The 24,229-nt window shown below is 31.1% G+C and overlaps 2 protein-coding genes across 5 annotated transcripts in view; one reads left to right on the top strand and one right to left on the bottom strand.

Annotated features, from left to right (window-relative positions):
- Positions 1-7,043, bottom strand: part of LOC143078723 (putative G-protein coupled receptor B0563.6) — a 47,917-nt gene extending 40,874 nt beyond the window's left edge. The window contains exon 1 of the mRNA XM_076253656.1: positions 6,772-7,043. The gene's annotated coding sequence lies outside the window, so the exon portion shown is untranslated. The remainder of the gene's footprint in view (positions 1-6,771) is intronic.
- LOC143078722 (CD109 antigen-like) overlaps positions 1-24,229 on the top strand; it is a 356,264-nt gene that overhangs the window by 251,647 nt on the left and 80,388 nt on the right. The gene's annotated exons all lie outside the window — the stretch shown is intronic.

Here is a 24,229-nt window from a genome sequence, read left to right as displayed (position 1 = left end):
GGCAATCAAAGATGCGTGTTTTGGTTTGTTTCATCATCTGGTAAAGCGTTTAAGTTATCTTTTCATTCATTGTTCACTCATTTTACACACGAGGAGATATTTGTGCTAAGAACGATTTTTAACAGCTTATTTGTAACATTTCGCTGCTGTAGTACATAAAAGGTATAGGCTCATCTTGACCTACACAGCAGTGAAATGTGTAATATACTCTGTATCCATTTGTACTAAAACTTTAAAAGCTTTGTAATGAAATGACTCTTTGTCGATTATACGCTGCTTACAAGTTGAAAGATCACACCAAAATGTCCAGATATAGATTAATAGAGATGTGAATCATCATGGAAAATAAAGTATGACTTTTCTCATGAAAACAGGTTCTGGTGGTGGCAATTTGTAATAATTTTTGAAAGCTGGATCTAAATTTTAACATCTATTCCAAAAAAAAAATTTCTTATAACAAGAGACCACACTGATGAATTCAGGTACAAAACACAAGAAACTCCACTTTAACTAGATCTTAATAGTAAAATCGCTGTATCTAATTTACTAAAAGGATAATTGATAAGAAATCAGGGAAAGCAGTATTACGTTACCTGATTGACAGACAGTATTGACCAAAATTTACAAAAATGAGCAGATCTACACAGCCTACAAAACATTCTAGAGAAAACTTTAAAATCGAATCCGAACCCAACAGCTCAAAGCTAAAAGCAGGCGCTTTTTGAAGGCTTCTTCTCATTAAAGAGTTTCTTAGTATATTATAATAAACATCACTGTGTCACTGAGTATTAAATGCACATTCTAATTTAGTCCATCTTTACAAAAAAAAAAATATGTTATGCGGAAGTACCGGAATATTTTCTTGAATATTATACTGGTTAAACATAAGGAGAACATTTGTAAAGAAAGCATATTATACAACCGATGAAGACGTTCTTAAAATTATCACACAATCATTAAAGTACATATGCAAAACACTTAGTGTTCATGTATAGCATACTTGCTGATTTGCTTTAACCTTTAGCACAAATGATATTTGAGATTGAGTTCTGACTCGGATTTTTTATTTGGCATGTATTAAAACGTTGTTAGTTATTGTTAACGTTAAAGAATGTGCAGCTTCACTTATGTAGTTTGCGATGAATGATGGCATGACTTGAATGAATCTAATATGCAACGCAGTTTGCGATGACCATGACGTTCAGTGTAACAGATTTAGAACATTATTGAATGAACTATTTTAAATGAACTTTAACTTTTTGAGGACGAAAAAATCTATACAGGAGGGTTATTGTTAGACAGGTTTGCTTCTTATGTCATAATTTGGAGAATTTGTCATGTTATAGTTAATAACATCTTGATTATAATTCAAATAGGAAAATACTATAAAAGAATACGTGGAATGAACCAAAAATTTGCTTACATGGAACGTTTATAATTTAGTTGTTTTATGCCTTAAGACTAAGCTCGTTTCGATTATATGTTGTTTTGAGAAGAAATAAAATTGATATTCAAGACAATGTATGGTTATTTTTTCCCTTCTGAATCTAAAAAAAGTTCTTCAGAACATAATATTATTGAGAAAACTGCTAATGGACGCCGAATTATACTTTTAACTCACAAACGATGAATAATTCCAATTATTTGTACTATTAATACAATTTTACTACTCTAATATCATACTTTCACCATAATTTTGAATAGTTTCCCCTCACTGAATAGAAATTGAAACATTTGCCACTGGACGTTTGCGCAAACAACAACCAAACTATTAAAAAGGAGATTGCATTAATTGACAATACATTTGTATTTTTTTTTTTTAACTTTAAGTGAAAATCTTTTTATCGTGAAATGTCTTTCCATTTGTTTTTATTTTATTTACATTGTTAGTCAAATGATTAGAGAAAGGAAATTCATTTCAAAACCTTAATGTTTCATTATTGAATTATTTATGGTGTAAATTGAAATTTTAACGAAACTTTAGAAGAATCTAATTTAGAATCATCAAGCTAGTTTACCGAACACATTTACATAATGAATGAATTGTATGGAAACTGTCAATCTTAAGATTCATTCAATATATCAGTTTATTATCACCATTCATATTTGATTACAGTTCGTTTTAATTTGACGGGTAATAGTCCTTTTGCATAATGTAGGGGAAATAATAAAGTTAAATAAACTGTTGAAGAATTATATAAGTTTGTGAAAAAAGGAAATAGTTGTCAACCGCCTACAAACGTCCAACTGAAGTGGAATTCTTTTTGTTGGTGTAAATATACAAAATGTACATGACCTTGATGTAGGTCATTGGATGCAAATAATTTTCCTTGGAATACGATAACAATTGTATTGGTTAGTCGAAGGTGTAATCCCTTCACGAAGGAAACACGAATTATCGTTTTAATTGATCATAAAAGTCATATTATCGCTTAATAATATTCACATCTTCTGTTTTAAATGGCCATAGCGATTAACTAAATTAAATTAAAAATTGTACTTTTAGAGAGCCATGGTGTAGTGGTTAGTGCATCGGACTACTAACACAAAGGTTCCTGGTTCGATTCCCGTTTGGGATGAAAATTTCAGGAACTCAATTTTCGGCTCTCCCTTGACACCATCTGCGAGTATGGTCTTGAGGAAACGATGATAGTTCGTCGGAAGGGGACGATAAATGGCTGACCCGTGTTAAGAGACAGTCATATCTCTTGCACGTTAAAGACATCCTTGTAGATTTCGAAAAAGAGTAGGCTAATGCAGCTACAAGTGGAAAGGAATAAATATAAGTTGCAAAACTTGTTTCCCAATTCACTATCAATAAATATGTTTAAATTAAAAAAATATATATATGCATTATTAAATTGGTACATATATAGGTTTTTTTTTGTTCTATTTTTAATACGTTTGGACTGCTTAAGATGAGCATGGCTTTACAAAAAAAACGTATCTAAGATAAAGCTTATAGTTCTACACGTTAGACGTCCAATTCGTTTATAAAGACTCATACGTGATGCTCGAATAAAAAAAACAAAACAAATAAAGTTTAAGTTCGTAGATGAAGAGCACTAAAAATTCCGAAAGGTTTTTACCAAATGCAGCTAAGGTAATCTGAATGATATTTTCAAACATTATTTGGGGGATTATTTACTGCTTGCTTAACGTAGTGGCACCTATGAACAAAACATTTAGTATTGAGTTAAACATGTCGTATAAAAGTACAAATAGTGTTGGAGTAAAAGATATCGCAATTATTTTGAAATTATCGGGGACGGGACCATTTTGCTATAGAAGATGACAAACTTTTAATTATATCAATGTTGTTATAAAACTATTCTATAAAGGGAGGTAAACAGTGCGATATAAGGCAATACAAAGATATATTTTTTTTATGTTAGATTACAATCAAGCGTACATGTTTCATGTAATTGGCTACTTTTACAAGTATTTCATCCTATACAATGTACTTGAAAACTAATCTCCATCGACTAATAACTTTTATCTTTTATTAGTTAACATCTGTCGATATAAGTTCTAAGTTGATATGGAAATTAGGACGTGTGTTCTTTACATGTTGTCAATGAAGGTTTTTAATGTTTTATTAACTAATTTCTTGTTTCCTGTTGACTTCTGACCATGAACTTTGTGTTTTATTGATAAAAAAATAAATGTTACCTATAATTATTGTAAGAACCTTTGACCTTTTCATTAAGGAGGAAAGGAAATATCAGTTCAATATAGTCTTTCTATCTATCATTATTAAGCCTCCCGTTTTCTTAAGATGGCAGTATATATCGATTGGAGAGCCCGTCCCTCCGTCCGTCTGTTCGTTGTTCGCTTGCTCGTTGTCCCTCAGTCCCTCAAACTTTAATTTGCAATTGCTACTGAACCGCGTCACACATATTTATGAAAATATCAATAACTCTTACTCGCATTTTGTTCTTTTTGCACATATTTCATTTCTCAATCGAAACCATCTTTAAGTTTACTTTGGTATAATTGAAATGAATTTCGACATACATTTGTATATGCACACTATAATACATATGCGTATCCGATTATCATACACCTATAATCATAATCCAAGGAAACATAAGAATCACTACAAATTAAGATTTGTATTTCATTGTGCAAACCCAATTCAGTGATGTGGTTCTTAAATTTTGGTGGTGTTTCCGTTAAGCCCCAGTCTCACTGTCACGTTTCAAGAGCTAAGTTTTACTGCGTTTTGAAAGCGTAGCGAAACGGAAATAAACGTAACGAAACGTAGTGATCCTTTTATTCAAACGTAGTTGAAACGTAACATTTTAAAACGTAGTAAAACGTGATAGTGTGACTGGGGTTTAAGGACTTAAGGGCGGAGTACCATTTCGTTAGATTTACTTGTATATCCTATAGTTTTTTTCTTGGATTTTTTTGTGCTAATAGCAGAGACATGTATACTAAAGAGATACGCGACTTGTAAATCTTGGTGACTTCACGCGTGTAAACTCGTACCCAGCATCTCTAATCATATGATAACGTGATTAGCTGTAGTCTAAACAATTGATAAATAATCACTCGGAACACCCTGTTATTTGTATTAAGGACCAGGACAAAGACATATTTATATGTCTCTGCTTATAGTGAATAATTTTTTCATCGTTTTGAGTATCACTGCTGAGAGGAGATTTAATTCTGGTTTAAACGCAACCTCTCTCGTCTCAAGACTTTCTGAGTGGTGAAATCTGTAAATTACTATTCAAAGTAAAATTGATAATGTAACTCGTTAAAATTGATACAAGTTATTTTTGAAATCCAACTAACTTTCCTTGTAAAACGACGGTTTTCAATTACAGAAAATGCAAATCGAAGCACTCAAATATGTAGAACAAAGCTTCATTAGAATAAATTGAAATACATTCTTGAGTAATTATAGTGAAAAAAGATATAAAAAAAACAATATTGAAAACGAAAATACGTTTTTTAAAATATTTTAAACACATCGATATCAATGTTTAAATTTATTCCACATAATGTATAATTAATATAATTAAATTGGCATTAGACTACTGTGTAACTCAAACAGATTTTGAAACATATCGTTGAATTGGATTCTATAACCAAGTCTGTCAGTTTGATTGTGTCTCAAGTCATTCAACAGTAATCCATTCCAAAAACTCACATCAAATTCATTCTGCTTTTCTAATTTTTATGAAAATAGTGGCAAAGTCTTAAAGCAATGAAACAGCATAGGTGGAATTGATTAGGCGAAAGAGGCTGTTAATCGGAGAATTTGTTTAAGAATAGCTAACAAATGTATTTAAAAATAATCGAGGTATGATAGCCATAGGTCAACAGCTGCGGGAAAAGATCTTTTTTTATAATGATGACCACGAGTTTCTTTTCATTGATAGGTGTGGATTTATATTATTCTATTTAGTATAAAAAAAATAACTCATTTAAATGTTACTTTAAAAACGATTAATATATTTCATTTGTTGATGAAACCATTAACAATCGACATATCTGAATAGTTATGCCTTTACTCTAGTTGTGTATCACAAAGATGGTTATATAAGACTAAAGTCTTAAAAAAAAACAATCATAAGAAACCTAAATCCAGAACGATTCATTATAGGAAACATAGTTTTTACTTTCGACCGATGTCTGGCAATTGAATTCAAAAACAGAACATTCTGCGGTTTTATGAAATCATCACATCCAGACAGCGCGACTGTTATTTCAACCAAACTTTTATTTCTGGAGCAACTGTTTATCTTAGATTGTTTTGTTTGATGTAATAGTTTTATGTACTTTAAATCGTAATGTTTTGTGAAACTAGTCAAAACTCCTTGCGTCTTTATAAGTAAATGCATAGAAATTAATTTTCTCCATCGCAATCAGAAGCATTTCGTCCTTATCATAGACAGGCGCATTAAACAGATGAAACCAAACAGTTGCAGCTGTGTGCACTGGGCGAATGTAGCGCGAAAGATAAATAGTATTTTCCCAAAAATCTTTTACCCATTTTTCATCTAGATACTTAATATCACTTTGTTTTTGATTTATATTTGATTTTAAGAGTTCAAACCGAAAACAATGTCAATATATGGTAATTTCCTACTTGGGTTTGCTTCTCTGTGAGATTTTACTTACAATAAGTAGTATTGATACTATGTTAAACATATATTTGACATTGCATGACTGATTAAATAGAATTTCTTTTAAATTATGTGCAGTTTTTGTTCTTTATGGTAGATTGATCTTATGTAGTTCAATAATTACCTTTTCGTATTCTTATTTATAAAAAATAGAGTTTTGTCAAATCGTATTAAATATTTCACTTAATATATGAATATGATAAATATAAATATGTGTTTACTAGTATTTGTGAGTTGCAGATGTTGTTTTTCATTAAATTCTTGGTTTATTATTGTTTGTTCATTAGATAATGTATATGTAGAGGATTTTTAGTAATAGAAAGACACAGTTGATGAAACAAAATTTTCAAGTACTACATGTACTAGTTCCTATATTATGCAAAATATTGTCACTAAGTTGTCACTATTTAAATTTTTGGTATGCGGATACATTGTTTAATGTAAACAATGAACTTAATAAAAGCAACTTATAATCAACAAGGAACAACTATAAGGAAGCTATTAAAATCATATTTACATCAAGGTACGATGCTATTTAAATGTATAATTATTTTTTTTTATAACTGTTTTACAAATTTTTGAATCCCCATTCCAAAAAAATAGTAATGATAATAGATAAAATGTAACTTACCTTCACTAAACTAATTTTAAGTTATCCTATATGTCAGATTTAAGTTTTAATTCAACAGACGACAACATTTCACGTGCAGCAATTATCTGCTGCTACCTGTCGGAAAGAAAACATCTCTGTTTCTGTAGCAAGTTGTCTTTGATATTGATTCGTAGTAGATAATAAGTCCCACCTAACACAGCGAGAGCTACATGCTAAAGTTTTCACTCGAGTTGTTCTCAATTCCCAATGAAGACCTCATCAATATGTTAGTTGTATGAACTAGAGGCCGATTAATGATATTGAGTGTAAAACAAATAATAGATACTGGGTGATGCACATTACGATCTGTATAATATGTAACAGTCTGCAAAACAAAAACGAAGAAAAAAAATATCATAGATAGGCTTCTTTTATTTTTACGACATTAAGATTGACGACCTTTCGAAGGGTAATACATTAAATTTAGGTAAATATTTCTGTATTATTGAATAATTGAGAAAATTAATGTTGATATAAATTATATGTTATGTTTTGAAAATATAATAAACTAGTTTGGGTTAATAGCAATTAAATTCATCGTCAACAAAGAGGATTTTTTTCTTTTTCATTTTATTTTGAAAAATGTCAGTAAAAATACAACTGCCAGAATCTAATGGGCGGCCATTTCAATCATGCCAAATGGTTCAAAGTGTTTAATCTTGAATATTATTCCTCTGAGAGTTGGATTTATACCAGCAGTAATTAATCAAAATCAACCTCATTCAAATTATGACAGGAAAATTGTTAATGATAAATGTAAAGTGGAAATTGGAACTGCTTTTATTAAACTCAGTTTTAGGTTAATTATAACGTGAATGCTTTATTTTTAGCTCATAGGACCCGAAGTGTCAAGTGAGCTATTTTAATCTCTTGGTGTTCGTCCTCCGTTGACGTTTACAAAAGTGTTCTCCTGTCTTTTATGAAGCAACTTTTTTTTTTAGAATTACTACTGTTTTACATAAAAACTGTCAGAAAATCTAAAATGATCAACATGCCAAAATCTATTATTGAGTCAGCATAAGAAAATCTATAATTGAGTCAACATAAGAAAATCTATAATTTAGTCAACATAAGAAAATCAAGTTGTAAGCCAACATAGTCGAAATCGTAAGAAGAGTCCTAAATGGTGTTATTGCCCTTTAACTAATATTTTTTTACCAAAAGTTTGCGATTTTATCTATATCGTAAAAGCTAAATTACATTCCAATTGAAATTTGAATTAGAACAATTATCAGCAAGATAAGAGCTATACAAATTGGTCAAAATAACGTAAGTTTTCATGCAAAAACTGGAACTGCTGCAATAAATTACGCTTTTTGCCAATTTCGTTTTGAGTTATTGTGCTTTAGCGATGATTTTTACCGTTTTGTACATTTTTGTGGGCAAATTTTAGTAGATTTAGAAAAAAACTGTAGACTGCAAAAATAATCATCAAGACAAATAGGATAACATAGCATAAAATTTCAGTTGACATTAAAGGAGTTAACTCAACCCCCTCATTTGTGATATTTTGAGCAACAACTATAGTAGGTAGAGAGGAAATGTAAGTGATAGTCGAAAGTACACGTGGCATACTGTAAAACATGGTATGGTATGTGTTATGGTATGGTGGTATGGTACAAATACCACCGTACCATGGTATACGGGTCACCGTATGCATGAATGGTACCACGGTACGGTATGATGGTATGGTACAAATTTCTATACCATGGTATAATTTAATGGTATGAAGCATGGTATGGTTTTTTGAAAAGTTAATTAAGGTAATTTGAAACATGATTTTTTTTTAATAAGCTGACATTATGCATCTTGTTTATTTAAAAAAAAATATAACTAAAAAAAGAAAGTAGTTGTAGACAGATAGACTTTTACTTACATATAGTTGTGAAATCAAGAGAAAACTCAATTTAAACATCTCAGATAACCATAAAGTTCAGATAAGATAAATAGTATGTGCTGGCCTGAGACAAATTGAAAATTTCTGTCAATTATCCTTTGAAATTTTGGGAAGTACTGCATATCTTATGATTATAATCTAGATAAATTAAAGATGTAGTTAAAGTCTTATTGCTTAACTTTCTGTCAATAAGCAACTTTTTGTTGTTTTGAAATATGACACTTTCAACACAGTTGCATATTATGTCTACATTTACGAAAACATTTGTGTAAAACTTTCTACAACTGCATAGACTCCCATCACCAGCATACATATTTAAACCTTTTTTATAGAGTTGTAATGACTAATTGCCTTTTTACTAGAAATATCTAATATATATATTTGATTAATTAACAGTGTTTATGGATTTTTTTAACTAAGTTCTTTTGCAAACTTAACAAGGGTCCCTTCTCAAAAGTCCCCCTATTTAAATGTCTTGTTTATGCTAGTTTCTCTTTTATATTTTTACCTCGTGAAATGATAGGCATCTGTTTAGATATTGTTTTACGATACTCATCTTTTGCAGTATTATTTAAATGAGATCACTCCCAATCCGTTCCAATATATTCGACCAGCCAAAGTGTTTTGGGTACCTATTTAGATCAATTATATATTTTTTAATTTGATCGAGGCCGTACCCTCATCAGTAAAGATAACTCAATTGTTACATGTATTACACAGAGAGGTATAAGGAGTCGTGGTATATAAGGGTATAAATCTGTATGAAATTTTAGCACAAGGTTCCATACCACAATAGGAGTATTGGGATTTATTTTGGGGTTTATTGTCATAGCTGTTTTGTAAATAGGGCCCAGAAAGGGGCAACAAACAATTATTTGTTTGGTTTTAAGACAATAACTTGAGTATAAGAAGATGTGGTATGAGTGCCAATGAGACAACTCTCCATCCAAGTCACAATTTGTAAAAGTAAATCATTATAGTTCAAAGTATATATATATCTATGAAACTTTAGCATTCCACAATATGAAGGAAAGGATTTATTTTAGTTTTTTTATCATAGCTGTTTAGGTTTTAGGGGCCAAAAGGGGCCTAACAAAAACAATTATTTGTCTGATTCACAGACAATAACTTCAGTATAAGTAAATGGATCTCTATTAACTATTAGCCAGATACATAATGTCAGCTAATTAAAAAAAAATCATGTTTCCGATTAACTAATTAAGTTTTCGAAATTTAAAAAAAAAAACCATACCATGCTTCATACCATCAAATTATACCATGGTATAGAAATTTGTACCATACCATCATACCATACCGTGGTACCATTCAATCATACCATGGTACGGTGGTATTTGTACCATACCACCATACCATAACACATACCATACCATCGTACCATACCATGTTTTACAGTATGCCAGATTTTACTTGTTTAAATTACGATGAAATCCGTTTAAATTACTAAAACACAAAAAAGGAAAAATAAATAATTTCCTATATCAAACTATTTGTTATAAGTCGTAACTTAATTGATTCATTTCTGAAACAAGAATAAAAGGAAAGATATATGTGTGAAGTTTCTTTAGATGTTATGTAGAACAACCAATGAATACATCAATGAAAAAGTCTTGATACGAAATGAGATATATCGTACAAAAAACGTTATGAACCTCTAAATTGATACGAATCATATATTATCTTGTTTTTGTATGTTTTAAATAGTTCATACTCAGATCTAATTAACATAGCAACATATAAATGTAAAGTATCTTAGTTTTTATGTACAACAAAATATATATGACCTGACAGTAGTAGGACAAGCAATAAAGATACACCTCCATGAATGAAGTTTTATTACGTAATGTAAGTGGTCTACTCAGCATCATAACTTTTGTTTTTGTCATTTATCTTTTACCTCCTTGCAAAGATCATATTTTAATGATCAAGTTCTTTGTAGTAACTTAGATCACGTGGTTCTAAAAGCGAAACTTGATGCGATAGAAACACCTTATTGGTATTCTTTATTTAATCTCTTTCATCTGATCCTCAGTCTCTTATGACCCTTTTTGAATGTGAAGGGCATAAAGCACAAACCGACATTCGAAAGTACTGTAACACTGGAAGTTCTTGGACTGGAGTGGTGCAAAAATGTGAAAATAACCTAAATGTATGTCTTGTGAAATTTAACCTCATGCAGTAACAGACAAGTTAACTTAATATATACTACAGCTACATTTTACAAAACCTATTTTACAAGAAATAAAATGACGGTTCTTCATCTTTAGCTTTCTTCAGTAAACTCGTTATCTAAGCGTTCCAAAAATTCTGCTGAACCATGTTTTAATATCAGACAAATATCATTCATATTACACATCGTTCACATCGAAACAACCACAACAATAGCGTGTAATGTATACGTATGTGCTTTGCTCATTTTTGAAGGCCGTACGGTGAGCTAAAGTTGTTAATTTCGATATCATTTGGTCTCTTGTGAATAGTTGTCTCATTGGCAATTATACCACATCTTCTGTTTTATAGTAGGAGACACTCACTCTGTTGACTCATTCGGTTTCGCTCCTGTTGTAGTTCAACAGGAACTCTAAAATACAAATATTTGAAATATCAGGTTTCAATTTCATAAATGGACACGCTGATCGAAGGCCGATGACATACAGGGCTTACGTCCTTGACATTTGTAGTCTCCACATCCTTGTATATTTCGACTGAGCTTTAAATCCATAACTTAAATGCATCAGAGAATTAGTAATTTACTGATTGATATACTATTATTAATTTGCATGTGAAATGATTTCTTTTATTGATTCTGAAATTCATTATTGTTTAAAAACAATTGTATGGTCTAATGCTAAAGCTTTACATGATTATACATTTCAATTTTCATTGCAAAACATGAAAAGATACTTTTCCTAGAAACTGAAAGGTTAAATGTTATCGTTTTCTGTGAGTTAACTCATTTTTTGTATAAATATCTGTGACGATATGTAAAAAAACGAATGTTGTTTACGATTTTGAAAAAAAATAATATTCGATATTTTAACTTTTTATTATAATGGTTTTTTTTTGTCTCGCCTTGTCGCAGTATGCGAGACATGATTATTACTACCCAGCGAAGGCGAAGATGTAAACTCTATGAATAAATCTTTTTATATTATAATTCAAAAGGTAAAAGACCTGGATGTTGCATACATTGTATGCAAATACTTTATGTTACGACGTTGCTGTCTGTCATATTTCCTTGACCTCATTTGCATGGTTCAGTGGCTGCTTGGAAACACATCTTGTTTTTGTCATGTGCATTTGTCACTTATTATGAGTAATAGGATATGTTCCTTGCCGTCTCAATGTCCCTAAGAAACGATTCACCTGACCTCGACCTCATTTCATTGATCAGTGACAAGCTTAAAATTACGCGATTAGGTCCGTTTTTTAGAAACAATAAGCAATACGTCAACTATATATGGTGTATAGAATGATTCTAAGAGTCAATCTGGCAGTTTTAATCTGACCTTGATGCGTTTTTCATGGTTCAATGAATAATGTTCAGTTTTTGTGTTATGATCGGTTTGTCAAGTACTATTAACAGTAAATCAACTATATGTGGTGTTTGTAAATGACTGTAAGGATGACATGTCAGTTTGACCTTGACCTTTCTTTCGTGGTTTGTGTTCAATGTTAAAAAAAAGTGTTTGTGTTTTGGTCTGTTTTTTTAAGTGTTATAAACAAAAGGTAAACTATATTTGGTGTATTGAATGATTGTAAAATGTTCATGTCTGTTGGGCAGGGGTTGTCTGACCTTGTCCTCATTTTTCATGGATCTTTAAAAAGCTAACTTATGTCATTCTTGTGGGAAGAACTTTGTCCTTTGACTTCCATCATAAATCATAGTCAGTAAAGCAGGAGATACATTCATGTATTTAACATTATGACGGGTGATATTTTTTTTTTTATCTTTTTTAAACTTCTAGAAGAAGACTTGGCATTGATAAAAGGTATGAGGCCCTTTATTAAATTCCTTCGTTTTCTTCCGACTGGACGAAAAACGTAGGCGCCAAAGACATTACTTGATCCTTACAGTTAAGTTTTTGGATTACTTATCTAAATGGTAATGTTTGCAATGTTTGTTTGAAAGATGACTTTGATAACATTAATAAATGCTTTACTATCGAGTGACACATATGCAAAATTATGCAATAAAGGCTCCCATTGGACCCTAATATACGAAGTCACATTTTATCTTTAATGAAACTACAGTTTGAAGCTAAACTGGGAACATTTTCAAAAAGTGCAGATCTTGATATATATCTTTAGTTCTCAACAAACCAAGTTACATTGGTGCAGAGATAAGGAATATGTTTTATTAAATTATTAAGCGGCCCCTCTTAATGCTTTAGAGAATTGTATATCAATTGGTAGGAGTAATGTATCGACTTAAAGTGAATAATTTGTAGATTGATAGTTAATTATATATTGATTTACAGTGAATCATATATTGATTTACAGTGAATCATATATCGATTGATATGGAATTATTTATAGATCTACAGTGAATTATTTATCGATTAATTGTGAATTATACATTTATATTGAATCGTATATCGATTGATAGTGAATTTTATATCGATTGAAAGTGATTTTTTTAATCGATTTATAGTGAATCATGTATCGATTGATAGTGAATTATTTATCGATTGATAGTGAATTATTTATCGATTTATAGTGAATCATATATCGATTGATAGTGAATTATATATCGATCGATAGTGAATTATTTATCGATTGAAAGTGAATCATATATATACAAGTTAAAACCTTTTTTCTGTTTAGTATTAAATTTATATTAAGATCCATTTTGTTATCAATTTTATTTGGCAATCGCCAATGGCAGTCAGCAGGGTTAAAGAACATCAGTTGTTCGACCTGTTAGTCAAATGCGTTTTGTTTAAATATACTTTTTCACTTTTTTGGTCTTTTGAAAAATGTTGTTTGTGCTGTTTTTAGACCCTTCTACAACGAAATTTGTTTTACATGCACACGTATAAAAAATGCGGTTTTTATCCAACGCAATCATAGGTTTGAACGTAGTTTTCAATTTAGACTCGTAAATATATATATATATATATATATATCGATTGATAGTGAATTATTTATCGATTAATAGTGAATCATATATCGGTTGATAGTGAATTATTTATCGATTTATTGTGAATTATTTACACATTTATAGTGAATTGTATATCGATTGATAGTGAATTATTAATCGATTGATAGTGAATTATATATCGATTGATAGTGAATTATATATCGATTAATAGTGAATTATTTATCGATTGGTTGTGAATTATCGATTGGTTGTGAATTATTTATCGACTTATAGTGAATTATACATCGACTGAAAGTGAATTATTGATCGATTTTTAGTGAATTTATATCGATTGATAGTGAAATACTGAGCGATTAACAGGAAGTTATGATAGATCGATTGATTGTCGTCTAAAAAAAAACCGTCTAGATGCATGTTCCATGCACATACATAACTAATTCAAATTTCAGAATAATGAATGCGATACGGTTGTTTTTTTTATGAACAGACGATACAAAGTACGCGACCTGATGTGACCCTACGATATCCATACTTACACATTACAATATGACATTGTTGTGAAAACAATGCAAGGTTAACAACGTTATTTTGACAGTGTTTTGATGACAGTGCCAAGAAATGCCAGAGAACAATCAACTATTACCACACTGGTACCTCCCTGGTACCCAACATGCCTTTATCTAATCATACATGTAGCATTCTGATCAGAATCTTTGCATTGATTAAAGAAAATGTATGATTTGGTTCTTAAGATGAATGGTATGATGTTTTCTTTTTGCTTTTAGGAAACATAAGTTATTATATTAAAGTAATAGAATCAAGCCAGAAATCATTGATACAAACAAATTGAGGTTGTTATTTATTATTACATCAGGGGTATCTACATCACTAGTCAATTATTGCTGTTATGCTGTTTTGAAAGCAAACTGGCAGTTGTTTAGCGCAATAGGTAATTGGAAGTTAATTGTTTAAGTTACGACTATAGACCTAATAATTACCTTGTAGGCGGTCTTTATGATAATAATTGTTTCATTATTAGAAATTATTTTTATGTATATCCTGTTTTCTGTATGTATTCTTTTTTTTTTTTTCTTTCTTTTAGATACTTATATATCATTTTATTCTGGTATCACATAAGTTCTCAACTTCCAACATAGAACGGGGACATCCTCCATTCAATATAAATTCAATTTTTGATTCAATTCTCGTCTGACAATAGTACATAATACAATATAACATTGAGTGTAAATTATAGGTATGAAATAAAGAGCCATTATGTAAGAATTGTAAGAAATTATAACATTAAACATTATAGAAATTTCGTATATTATAAGATATATTGATGATTCTTTTTATCAATAATAAAGTATGACTGAGATATTGTACTATTAGTTTAAGGTACTAAAACCTGAACTATACGAGCGGATAATGTTACTTTACTTTGTTTACCAGCATAAAAAGCGCTATAGTAAACATATTATTTAGGTCATATATATAACGGAAACTAATTTACGGCATTAACAGGACAAAGGCGTAATAACATCAACACTTAACTTAACATCGTCTATTAATGAATATTGTATGGGGATCTCTTGGTGTTTTTATTTTTTTTATTGTATTAGTATGTCGTTGTATGGTTGTAGCGTTGACAACGACTCACCTTTGTAATTCATACAAACATTTTTCCGACGTAGTCGGTATAGTTTCGGTTTGTGCCCTTTGAACTTAAGGACGCTTAACTATGGCAACAGAATACGCATGCTCGAAAATCTTTTCTGTGACATGACAAAATGCTGTCATGGTGGGTGATTTGGTTGTGTTTGAAAAAACGTCTCGTTAATTATATCGTGATGGAATCAAGTGAAAAACTATAAATATTTGAACTAGATCTTACAAAGATTTATATTTTTATTAAACTAATTGTTTCTCCAAAAGCTCTTTGCATCCGTGACAGCTGTTAATTCGGGACAATTATATAATTTTTAATGTAAACTTTGTTGTACGAACGTACATGACTTTTAGAACGCACCTACGCATGTGAGATTTCCGCGGGGTTTTGGTGAATGTAAACAGAAAGATACGAGGACCGAGAATACTGAACACAAACAGAGAAAACGTTATTTAAATGGTATCTTTGTGCTTCTGAAGGTTATCGAAATGATAGTTTTAAACATATACTCAAATTTGAATACGTCGGATATCTTTTTTTAAAGAAAATTCTTGTTGTTTGGTATGGCGGTCATTTTTTACTCTGTTCTATTTGTTTCAAGCTGTAATCTGTTTTGTTTTTTGCAAAACCTTTCTTAGCAATAGAATCATTCAGTGCACTCCTGGTTTTTAGCTCACCTGTCCCGAAGGGACAAGTGAGCTTATGCCATCACTTGGCGTCCATCGTCGTCCGTCGTCTGTCGTCCGTCGTCTGTCGTCTGTCGTCCGTCGTCTGTCGTCGTCTGTCGTCGTAAACTATTTCAAGAATCTTCTCCTCTGAAACTACTGGGCCAAATACTTTCAAACTTTAACTGAATGTTCCTTAGGGTATCTAATTTATAAATTGTATCCGAAGTTTTGATCTATCAACAAACATGGTCGCCATTGCTAAAAATAGAACATAGGGGTCAAATGCAGTTTTTGGCTTATAAATCAAAAACCAAAGCATTTAGAGCAAATCTGACATGGGGTAATATTGTTTATCAGGTCAAGATCTATCTGCCCTGAAATTTTCAGATGAATCAGACAACCCGTTGTTGGGTTGCTGCCCCTGAATTGGTAATTTTAAGGAAATTTTGCTGTTTTTGGTTATTATCTTGAATATTATTATAGATAGAGATAAACTGTAAACAGGAATAATGTTCAGCAAAGTAAGATTTACAAATAAGTCAACATGACGGAAATGGTCAGTTGACCCTTTTAGGAGTTATTGCCCTTTATAGTCAATTTTTAACCATTTTTCGTAAATCTTAGTAATCTTTTACAAAAATCTTCTCCTCTGAAACTACTAGGCCAAATACTTCCAAACTTTAATTGAATGTTCCTTAGGGTATTTAGTTTGTAAATTGTATCCGAAGTTATGATCTATCAACAAACATGGTCGCCATTGCTAAAAATAGAACATAGGGGTCAAATGCAGTTTTTGGCTTATAACTCAAAAACCAAAGCATTTAGAGCAAATCTGACGAAGTAATATTGTTTATCAGGTCAAGATCTATCTGCCCTGAAATTTTCAGATGAATCAGACAACCTGTTGTTGGGTTGCTGCCCCTGAATTGGTAATTTTAAGGAAATTTTGCTGTTTTTGGTTATTATCTTGAATATTATTATAGATAGAGATAAACTGTAAACAGGAATAATGTTCAGCAAAGTAAGATTTACAAATAAGTCAACATGACGGAAATGGTCAGTTGACCCCTTTAGGAGTTATTGCCCTTTATAGTCAATTTTTAACCATTTTTCGTAAATCTTAGTAATCTTTTACAAAAATCTTCTCCTCTGAAACTACTGGGCCAAATACTTCCAAACTTTAACTGAATGTTCCTTATGATATCTAGTTTGTAAATTGTATCCGAAGTTATGATCTATCAACAAACATGGTCGCCATTAATAAAAATAGAACATAGGGGTCAAATGCAGTTTTTGGCTTATAACTCAAAAACCAAAGCATTTAGAGCAAATCTGACGTTGGGTAATAATGTTTATCAGGTCAATTTCTATCTGCCCTGAAATTTTCAGATGAATCAGACAACCTGTTGTTGGGTTGCTGCCCCTGAATTGATAATTTTAAGGAAATTTTGCTGTTTTTGTTTATTATCTTGAATATAATTATAGATAGAAATAAACTGTAAACAGCAATAATGTTCAGCAAAGTAAGATCTTCAATTAAGTCAATTTGACCAAAATTGTCAATTGACCCCTTAAGGAGTTATTGCCCTTTAAAGACTTTTTTCACAATTTGTTCATCATGTTGACTTACTTTAAAAAATCTTCTCCTTTGAAACTGCTGTATCAATTTCAGCCAAACTTAGGCTAAATGAGTTTCAGAGTATCTAGTATAAATTTTATATTTTATTTCCTTGTATGTCAAGAAACATAGCTCCTATGGCTAAAATAGAACATAGGAGAAAATGATTATTTTTTTTGGCTTTTGAAGAAAATAGGACGATCCAAAAAACATTTAAATAAATTGAAAAGCCAAAATAATCATTGATGAGAGATTTAACCAAAAGAATTAAGGTGAGCGATTCAGGCTCTTGAGAGCCTCTTGTTGGTGTATCGTGATGTTCAATGTTTATTTTTTTGTGGAATGTGGTTTTCCCGTTTGTTGTTATTTTTTTTGTCATGGGGTGGTGTACCTGTTTTTCGACGTACAAATTCATATACAAATTCAAAAACAAATGTATTCACTTATCACAGTGCCAGTACGAGGGCAGAATAATTTACAGTTTGATTATGACTGCAATAAAAAACATACAATACTTAACATGATTTGAATGATTGTTTATGTACTTTTGCATTGCCTGCTTTGTATAGTCTCCTTTTTTACAAATAAATCTGCCGACTAAACGCAATGACATAGTAATTGACTTAGAACGCCCATATAACCGTCTTTATGTATGTCTGGTTACAATACCGTAAACAGATAAATCTTACATTATTGCTCCATGAGGTGCTTGACGAAGCAAATACAATATGGTTTGTGATTGGTTGATAAAACAACACGAAGTTCTCCGACTCCGGTAGCCGGACCGTTCGAAAAATAAAACAAAGACAACCCTTTAAAATATTTAAAATAGATAACTACACTTTATAGGTTTCTTACATTATATTTGAGTTACAGCTTGTCTGATGTTCGCCTCATTATAAGAATATTTGTTTAAGCATATTATTTTGATTACTTTTAGAATAGCGTATACGTTAATTTAAAAGAAGAGATTGCACAAAATTCATGGTTAATGATAATATAAATCATTACATCATTTTAACGGTGTACTATTTTAGAAAAATAGTTCAGGTGAATAAATACCTATTTCAATGATTAAAAATAAATGCGTATAGCATGCCTCAGCCAAACTATCTTTGGAAATGAAATTTGATTAAGAGGCCAAAGTGATTACAATAACTTTTCTTTGAAATCAAAGTTTAATTTAATTTTCGACTTAGTAATTCCGGATATGAATTTTTCCGTGAACCTGTAACATTAATATAGTTTTATAAGAGACACATAAATTAGAATACAGCCGAACAAATTGATTCTTATATTGTCAAACTTTTAATTAACAGCTATTTCCAACCCAGTACAATTCAATGTAATGATTCTTGAGTGAATTTTGAAATGAATTGTTAAATTTTCTCATTTTCTCATTTATCATAACATAAATGGTTATTTCAGAAATAAATCAAAAGTGAAGTAGTCTCTGACTTTGTAATACTTTAGTGTGGCGCAATCATTTTATTCTCTCATTTATTACTTATTGTTTCTATTCATGTATGTATATATTATGGAAACAAAAATTTTCGGCTAAAAATTTTAAGAAGTTAGAACCTTATTCGTCTTTTCATTTGCTTCAAAACATTACAACGAAAAAGATTCAGAAAAAGAATATTTTCGTGTTTCGAATTCAATTACTCTAAATATAACATAAAGTCAAAAATAGCCTGAAGTTTGTAGCAAGTGCTATACAAAGTAATTTAATAATCTTAATGTTTATAATTTTAGATTAATATGCCTTACGTAGGAGGACGTTATATGTGTTTTGATTATATGACACTTGATTCCATGATGTTAGGATACATACTAGAAATTGTTCACGTAAAAAAAACTTGGGGGGAAAGGGGGGTGTGCCTTTCAATACCAAATTTATAGGGGATGCTGCTGGAAAACAGCGGTTGTCCAAGAATACACGAAATGTAATAATTCTGCCTCGTTCCGTTCATTTTCTAATATTTTAATTTTGGATGTAACGCGTCTTCTGATTGTCTGACATTGTTTTGTTTATCAGCTCATGGACATAATTTAGTCATGTGACCGTGACGTCATCAACGTTTTTTAAAATTTTTTACTACTGTAAAATGGAATTGAATTATAAGAAATAACTGTAATCTTTTTTCTGTCTATTCGAAATATAACATGGAAAATGTGGTGCACACTGCAAATAACCCGCTACGCAGGTTATTCAGTGTGTACCACATTTTTTATGCTATTTCTTCGTAGGCAGAAAAAAAGATTACAGTCATGATTCCTTAATTGGAAACCCCAAACTGTTTCCTGCGTTTGTATGGTAAAAATTGACATCTGTCTAACGCATAACTCAATATCATTGTTTTGACCTGTTTGTACTAACGCCGGTATTTTCGTGGCCATAAAAAGATCACTACACGGTGAGTTATTAGGTCGTATTACAACAGTGATTAGTTTTCTTGTGATGGATGTACATTACATAACGTAAGAATTGGTACACCAATCATTCAATGCACTGAGGTCGGAACATTCATAACAATTTTAGCTTCAACACTGTCTATACTAGTGTATAAGGTTTTTTTTTTAATAAAATCAAAATAATTCAATATTTTTTGCATTAAAACCAAAGTGACATAAATAAAATGAAGACAATATCTCAGCACGCCATAATCTAAGATAATATACTTTTGAAATAAGAGTGTTGACAGATCTGCAGTAAACCCTGAAATTACAAAGCTGAAAGTAATTCCTATTCCCTCGACTGGCTTTGTTCCTGAGTGGTATCATTTAAAAGTAAAGTGTGCATCGTAACTACTAGCGTAATTAGCATTGCATATGTAATTGTCAACATCCTGGATATATTAATTAACATTGAGTTAGGCTGGCTTCTCATCCTGCAATTTATACAATAAAAGATTTCTTAAATTCTACACAAGGCTCAAATTAAGCAACAAGTTAAAAAGAAGAATAATATATTTTATTAATAGATTGAACTCAAGAAAACTCGAAGGTCTTTTCAATTATTGTTACCTCTGCTTTTCACTTTATTCCGTCGTCATATACAAACGATATTTTACTTATATACATATATATATAATATCGGTATATATCATTGATAAAGCACAGTTTCGTACAGAGTGAAATTTTCCTACCAAGATGCACTTCAGCGAATACAATCGTCTTCGGTTGTTACTTTTCTTTTTATGTCCCATTTATGGGCATTATGTTTTCTGGTCTGTGCGTCCGTTCATCTGTTTGTCTGTTCGTCCGTCTGTCCCGCTTCAGACTCAATTTTTGGTCAAGGTAGTTTTTGATGAAATTCAAGTCCTATCAACTTGAAACCTAGTACACATAGTACACATGTTCAAATTAAAGTTTTTACCCCAATTCCACGGTCCACTGCACAAATAAAATGATAGTGCGATTGGGGCATCCGTATTACTATGAAAGCATTCTTGTTTTTATACAAAAATGGAAAAGAAAATACCAATAGAACATGAAGCAGCATGAACTCTTATCAACAAGAACATTGACAGTGATTCCATCATGTTGAAATTCTAAGAAAATTTTCTTTATTTTTAAATTTATTATTTTGAAATATTATTATTGGAAAATGTTTTTCTGCCACCAAGAACGATTTTCCCACATCGTTTGCACTGAACAAATTAAAGCTGTAGACTACTGCGATCATTAAAAGATGATCTATACATTTAACATAGATAATAATGGAGGCTGTAATATTATTATATCAGACAAATTCTAATAACACTGCTCTTTGGGCGGGTTGTTGTCTCTTTGACACTTTCCCCGTTTCCATTCTCAGTTTTATTCTCTTGAAACGACTTTGATAAATTGAATTGTTAGGAACTTAACTGAAAAAAGGCCGTAAGGTTCAAGGGAAATGTATGTATAGATTATAATTAAAATTAATTTGTTCTCGTAAAAAGACTGCTCAGCACATATTTAATAATTTGACCCTATCTATGAATACATTGGTTTACCACGCCTCTTATCAAGCAATACAAGAGTAGAATATATAAAATTGATGATTATGAGTAAAGAAGCTATACTAATGAAGTGCCCTATCAATAGGGATTATATTAGATAGAAAAGGCATATTGTCATGTACGTTGATAGTGTTAGCATAACTGTTATAACAAATATGTCTGTTTTCATTAAGTTCATTCTAATTGGTAATTATTGAAGTCGGGGGTTTAATTGCGATCACCATGTCCGTCCGTCCTTCCGTTTGTTCAACACAATAAAATCATAGTGTCACATTTTTCTCGGGAACTACTAAAAAGAATGACTTTCATAGTTTGCTATCATGATTAGTTGTGGCGTGCATGCGATATTCGGATATATCAAAACTTATAACAAAGTACGGCTTATCACGGAGGCTAGGCTCGCATCGAACAGCTATATAACAAGTACTCCCAAAATGTCTAGTGTAAAACCATTCAAACGGGAAAACCAACAGTATATTTTATATAAAAAAGCAAGAAACCAGAAACAGTTATTAAGCACACCAACAAACGACAACCTCTGAACATCAGTTTCCTAACTTAGGACAGTTGCTAACAAATGTAGCGGGTTTAAACGTTTTAATAGGTACCAACTTTCAACTTTACCTGAATCAATAGTGTTACACCACAACAGAAATACACACTTATAACTGCCCGTTTTCCGGTACTTTAAATTTAGAATGTGGTATGCTTAGAACGACAACAAGTGCAACTTCTTTAGGACATTAAAAATAACACCCACGTAAACCACATGATGTCCTACAGTTACTTCCAATTTTGTCCACACAGATAGAATTAAATTATGAGAAGTTACATTTTGATGCCCCCGGCCCGCCGTAAATTATACACAATGCTTATTACCTTAAAACCCAGATGAATGTTAGTGGTGTTAATTTTACCGTTCTAGAGTTACACCCCTTTACAAATGGAAATATTGCTGAATTTTTCGTTTCCATTTTATAATTTTCTAATAACTATGATCGATGCGTCAATAAGAAAGTAACCCAACGCAACTGAAAATAATCTTTGACCGAAATTAACGGTTTTATAAATTCTGATATCGAGGCAGTAAAAACATAAACATAAGTTTATCAGTTAACCAATAGACTGTTACAATATTTCAGATAATTTTGTGGTATGTTGTTCATTGTTGCGTTGCATATTGTTTCTATAAATACGGTCTTTATTGTCTTTCTGGTTGTAAAATAAATACAATTAAATCAATGTTCTTAGCGAAAACTTTGTAGTGTCATTGCAGTTTAAAACTATCTGAGTTCACAAGGTCCAGTAGAAAATTGAAATATGTGTGGTGTTTAAGGGATAAATAGGTTTTGGTCAAAGTGGAAAAATGTTGGTATAAACTTATTTGTTTCTTTATAATCTTATTCTTTACAAATTAATAATACATTAAATGTCAAAAAGAGTTGATCGGTCAGTGAAAGAACAAATGTAAAAATATATAATGACTCCACTATAAAATGTAAAGACAAAAACAAAATCATATTATGGTCAACAACGAATCAGACAAGTTCTTATATATACCACATGTGAATTAAAGAGTCTTATGTATAGGGGGAGGGTTGAGATCTCACAAACATGTTTAACCCCGCCGCATTTTTGCGCCTGTCCCAAGTCAGGAGCCTCTGGCCTTTGTTAGTCTTGTATAATTTTAACTTTTAGTTTCTTGTGTACAATTTGGAGTTAAGTATGGTGTTCATTATCACTGAACCAGTATATATTTGTTTAGTGGCCAGCTGAAGGACGCCTCCGGATGCGGGAATTTTTCGCTTCATTGAAGACCTGTTGGTGACCGTCTGCTGTTGCTTTTTCTATGGTCGGGTTGTTGTCTCTTTGACACGTTCCCTATTTCCATTCTCAATTTTATTATGTGCAAACTATTAGGCGAATTTTGTAATTGTGGCGGTAAAAAAAGAATAGTGCATGTCAAACGATTGATTGTTTTATACGTTATTTGTAAATGTCCAACATTTCAAATCCAAACTGACATTTTTAATATGGTTTATATCGAATATTGTTTACTAGTGTTCATTTATTTTTCTATGATTTCACATCAGTAGAGATGTTATAATGATTTTAAAGATCTTATTTTTCTTATGAGATTATGAACGCAAGGTTCAAAACTGAAATATTATATAATAAGATTAATATGCTGAATACTGAAAGATCAGCACATATCTGTGGAAGCCGAAATAACAATTTAAACAAATATTTTATGTTTAGTTTAAGTGCAACATAGACAATTTTGTCGTTAAGGTTAAAGAAGATACACATTAGAAGAATATCTCGTTAATCATTCCCCTTAAAATACATTTTGTAGAGCTAACACAAAAGTTCTATGTTCTCGAGGACTGGAGATGAACATCTGGTACATGTAACAACCTTTTCTCTGTATTGTTCTACAGTGGCAATCCATGTTACCC

Source organism: Mytilus galloprovincialis, chromosome 6 (assembly GCF_965363235.1).
Source record: "Mytilus galloprovincialis chromosome 6, xbMytGall1.hap1.1, whole genome shotgun sequence".
NCBI lineage: Eukaryota > Metazoa > Mollusca > Bivalvia > Mytilida > Mytilidae > Mytilus > Mytilus galloprovincialis.
Note: the sequence above shows the minus strand (reverse complement) of the source record. Positions and strands in the feature narration are given on the sequence as shown.